Raw genomic sequence first — 5,000 nt, 5'->3', positions numbered from 1 at the left:
TCCCTCCTGTGCCCGGTCTTCCGCTGCTCGCGGACAGCGTCGGGAACAGTAGGGATACAGAAAGCGAATTCGCTTGATACTTCAAAAATATTTAATATTTATGGTAGACCAAGTGATTTTCGCGTTGGCCCTTTTTATGGGGGAGCCATCGCCCAAATCACCTATAGGTTAACCACCAGCTCGGATCGACGGACTTGACACCCTTCGACCTTGCTGCCGTCCCTCGTGTGCCCTTTCTTCACTGCGAGCGGCCATTTTTTCTTGGTTCCGCGTGCTTCCGTAGCTGTCTTTTCAGCTTCTCCTGCGTCCGGTTTTGCCTGGGCCATTTGTAGTCCACGCGGTGCGACTGCCTTCTTCTCGGCCTCCGACTGCTGTCAAGGCCTTTGTTTGGCAGGTGCTATGCAACGTGTCCTTCTGATAGGACCTAAATCCAGAACCTCCGCCGGATGTCGATCCTCTCCCAAGATCTCTCGGAGGAGCCGTCGGACAACTCTAAAATCCAGTTATTTACAATAAAGAAAACCCGGCCGGACAGGACCCCGGCTCAAAATACCCTAGGTAGCGGTACAAGTAGGGGAACCCCAAAACTAACTAAGATTGACCTACTACAATTGACTACGAAGGTGGTGAAGCTTTACAATTTGCGAGCGATACAAATATTTAAACCTCTCACAGCTCACTCACAAACCATACAAACCACACTAGCGGCCAAACCACGCCCTTAATCCAAGTAGGTAGGTCGGCTCCTTGCGGTCGTGTCTCGGGCACAGTGCCCTCGAGGTACCACGGAAGGGAGCAAGGCCGAAGCCGGGCTAAAGCAGGAAACAAAAGCAACTAAGATGCTTCCTAGATGCAAAAGCAAAAACTACCACCCCGATAGCTACGAGGGGGAGAAGAACACGATACCAGCCAAGGGTATTCCTTGGCGCAGCCGGATTCGGACCACGGGGTGAGAACCAGTCCCCGGGTATTGCAGCTCACGGTTCACGGATGTCGGCTGAGAAGGGCCTCCTCGAAGCGCCTACACTGATGACGAGCGCCGATGAGGAAGGGCTTAGATTCGGCTTGTCGCCGATGCCGCTGGCTAGGACGCCGCCTAGAGTGTCGAGGGGGGCTGCTGCCGGGAAGCGACAGTGCCTACCTGCCTTCGTCAGAAGGTGGTTCGACCACACGCGCCGTGCGATGCCGACGGAGTGAAGGTGGCCGAGGAAGGGGCCGGGTGTAACCGGCCAAGCCTGGACCTAACTAAGGCTGGGGTTGGTTTGGTTCGGCAGGGCTCTATAGGTAGGCTGGCTTAGTCAAGATAGGCTAGGGTTGGGGTAGGCTAGAGGGATCTTGTGGGTTTAGGAGGGAAAGTAGGTAGCCTAACTACGAGGTGAGTCTAGTAGGGCTGGTCTGGGTTGAGCCTAGGTTCAAGGTCAATGGTCACTGTTGACCAAATGCGGGTAGAGGTTGACTAAATAGGAGGTTGACTAATGGACCGAGCTTAGTAGGTCCGGGTCAAGTAGGTCAAGAGGAGTCACTCGAGGTAGGCTCGAGTCAACTAGGCTAGCTTAGAAAGGAGGTGAGCTAGGTGGGGTCAATGTTTCCTACTTTAGTCTAAGGCAAGTGGGGAGGTGGCTGCTTAGGACCAGTCAAGAAGGAGTGGGTTGCCTAAGGTAGGTGGCGGCACAAGAGGGAACCTAGCTAGGTGGGATGGGACTTGGCTGGTCGTGCCAAGTGGATGTGCCGGATCCTTGCCACGTGGCAAGATGGAGGGAGCAAGACAGAGAGAGCTAGAAAAGGGCTAGCTATTAGGGAAAGATTTGAACTCTTTCCTAACTGATAGGGAGGAGCTCGACAAAGGAGGAGAGGGAGATTTACGGCTGAGAAGAATAAGGAAGATCGGCTAGGTGGCAATGATCTTTCCTAAACGATAGGAGATGGAATCGGGAAGGTAGGGAAGGAGATCTCGCAAGGAGCCACCGGCTGGACACGTGGAAGAATGCGGGACCAAGATGGTGAGGTGGCTGATGGGCTGGCTGATGGGGTGGAAAAGGGCTAGGGAGATAGCGACACTTGGCGAGATGGAGGGCTGTGATGAAAAACGGATTAGGGTTGACGATTTCTAAAGAGACAAAATAGGGAAGGAGATTCGGCTACTAGGGATCCTTCCTAAAAGGTTGGGGCTCGAGATCCTAGACTGATCTCGAGTGGGACATGTGTAGGCTGACTAGGACTTGACTTGGGGGAAAGTAGCTAGGATGCTGACACGTGGACAGATGGAGGGACGTAGGCCAAGGTGGGGAATTAGGGTTGAAGGGCGAAAAGTGTACCGAAAAGGAAACAAGGGGGACGCGGCCAGGGCTCTTCAGGCAGCCCTGTTTCCGGCGGACTTTTACCGGCCAAATGAAGTCCGATCACTGCGATTTTTGAATATGTTGGAACTGGGATCGAGACGATTCCGACGGTATCAAGAACGCCTTCAAACTCCCGACGGATCGCCGGGAAATGGCCGTTGAACAGGCCGGTCTGCTGCTGTCCGCTGCAGAACGACGGCAGCGACACAGAACTGTTTCGCCACCGATTTCGATACCCAAATGATCTCGGATCTTAATGAAATTTTAACAGAAGATATCTGACCTTAAGACGATTCTAACGGCGTATTGTACGCATTGAAACTCCCAGGGAATCTACAGATCCAGATCAAAGAACAGCAACCTGTTTCTGGAAATGACAGAATCGCGGCCGCGGAAGGTGTTCTGTTCCTGCTCCGATTTGACCGACCAAACGATCTCCAATCACCACCAGATTTGGGTATGTTGTAGAGGACGTCAAGACGATTCCAACGGTATATAGATCGCCCTCTAACTCTCGGTAAATCTTCAGATATGGCTGTTTCAACAGGCGGCTGTTTCTGAACTTCCGCCTGCCGCGCGCGACCGAGAACGTGAGAGATCCGACGGCGGGAAACTTGCTTCGTTCTTCCTCTTCACCGTCCGAACTTCTTCAAGAGTGGCTTTGAAAGCCGTCGATATTGAAGACGTTGCCGTCTTCAATCTTCCCAGCGTAAGATCGGCCTCTCAACTTCTGTGTGGGTGAGAAGAAGGCACCAGAACTTACTTGTATCTTTGCACGAAGGGGGAATAAACCGTGGACAAAGGAGGGACCGTCACCGTTGGGGAAGATCCGCCTAAGCCGTGCACCTTATGCCTGTGTCTCCAAGGACTGCGGCTCTTCAAGGTGTGTTGTGGAGGAGGAGGCGCCGTGGAGGTAGAGGACGCGAGGTGGGAGAAGACACCAACTCTCGGCTAGAGCATGGTGGGAGACGAGAAGGGAGATGCCTCGAGAGAGGAGAGAGATGAAAAACGCCCAAATGGCCACTTTACTCAAAATTTGCTTACAATCTACAAGATCCAAAAACTTATATACATTCCTAGTGTGAGCCGGGTCTACAATCCAAATCCGGCTCTCTACCCAGACCCAAGTACTATTGGCGCAAGGCACAACCCGCCTTGCTAGGTACCTACTTCAAAACTCAACACTAACATGAATTTAAAGTGCATAAAGCTAAAACCGGGCCTAACGCCCAACACGAAAAGCAAATGAAAAGTCCCTGAGCCTTGCGAGCCCAGGGCGGGGACCTCGTGCAGGTAACCGCCTGCACTTCGGGTTAGGGTCAAGGGCTTGGTCTCAACTCCGCCCAAGTCTTGTCTCCTCCTTTTGGACCGTAGCTGCTCCTCCCTCTCTGCCCACTGCAGCCATAAACGAGTTGCTCATAAGGTCGACATAGTCCAAACCCAAACCGTGCCACGGTTTAGCCTCACAAGTTCACAAGGGTGTAGGCTCGATAGGTGGTAATCGACAAGCCCAGCTACACCCTACGCCACTAGTTAGGCTTGCACAAGGTCCTTCGGCCATGCTGCCCGCTGGCCGCATACATGCCTAATTTTGGCATGTATCAGATCCACCCTCCTTACATCGAGCTTGACCCCAAGCTCGTCTCATGTTGTCATCATGGTGATCTGCACCACTCCCATCAACTTACCCACGTACTTAGTATGAGGTCCGTAATCTCTAGGTAAGTGCTCTAGGGAGTTCTTCGGAAGAGAGAACCTTTGCCTCGGTTTTCTCATGTAAACCCATAAGAGGGTTCCCGCTTCCTTGCCCCTATCAGATGCTCGACCATCTGACTGTCGTCTTGGACCATAGTCCCGTGGTAAGAGGCCAAGTAGTGACCTTTGCTGCCCAAGAACATGCTCGGGCTCTTGCGGGTTCTCCAACACATCACGCGGTTTGCCTCTGTCATGGGCCTGCCATATACGTCCTATTCTTGGGATCCCATATTGTCCCACAAGGATACTGGCTGGCCTATATTAGTTTCCACGTCCAGCCATGCTTCGGCTGCGCCACTAACTCTTGAATCATGCGCAAGGGGGAATGACTAGATCCGAGAGTTAAGGTCTCTAGTGGACTGGGTGATTCTCCCAACTTGGTCACACAATCCTCTAGATCTGAGCAAATGGATCTCTTCCAAGGCGTGGGAAGGAGATCGACTTTTCCATTATGGCCTGGACCTTCTTTGGCAAGCTCTTCATGAGCATCGTATATTCTTCTTTCTTTTTGACAAAGCTCATGGGTGGCTGTCCTCTGTAGGTTGCTCCTCACATCTTCCTTATCATTACCACCCTCCTTAGGCTTTGCCTTACCCTTAGGAGTGAGGGGCTGTGGTGGTAATGTAGCACTCGAAGCACATTCAACTTGTGTGGAAGGCACAAGTTGCTTGTCCTCTTCGTCGAGCAGTCCTGTGACATGATTTTTAGGGACTGCGCAAGAGGACTCGGGTATCCAATCTTCGCTGAGGACTGTAAGAGGCTCTTTAGCATAGCCATGGGTGGTGCCGAGCTTGAGCTCGTCTCGTAGCTGGCCTCGTATCGCTTCTATGTCATCGTCAGGCCTGATGCTCTCGAGAGATGTGGGCATGTTTTCAGCTAACTCCTGCCATTCAAGCCCCATGTAGA

This window comes from Nymphaea colorata, unplaced genomic scaffold (assembly GCF_008831285.2).
Source record: "Nymphaea colorata isolate Beijing-Zhang1983 unplaced genomic scaffold, ASM883128v2 scaffold0668, whole genome shotgun sequence".
Classification (NCBI taxonomy): domain Eukaryota; kingdom Viridiplantae; phylum Streptophyta; class Magnoliopsida; order Nymphaeales; family Nymphaeaceae; genus Nymphaea; species Nymphaea colorata.
Note: the sequence above shows the minus strand (reverse complement) of the source record.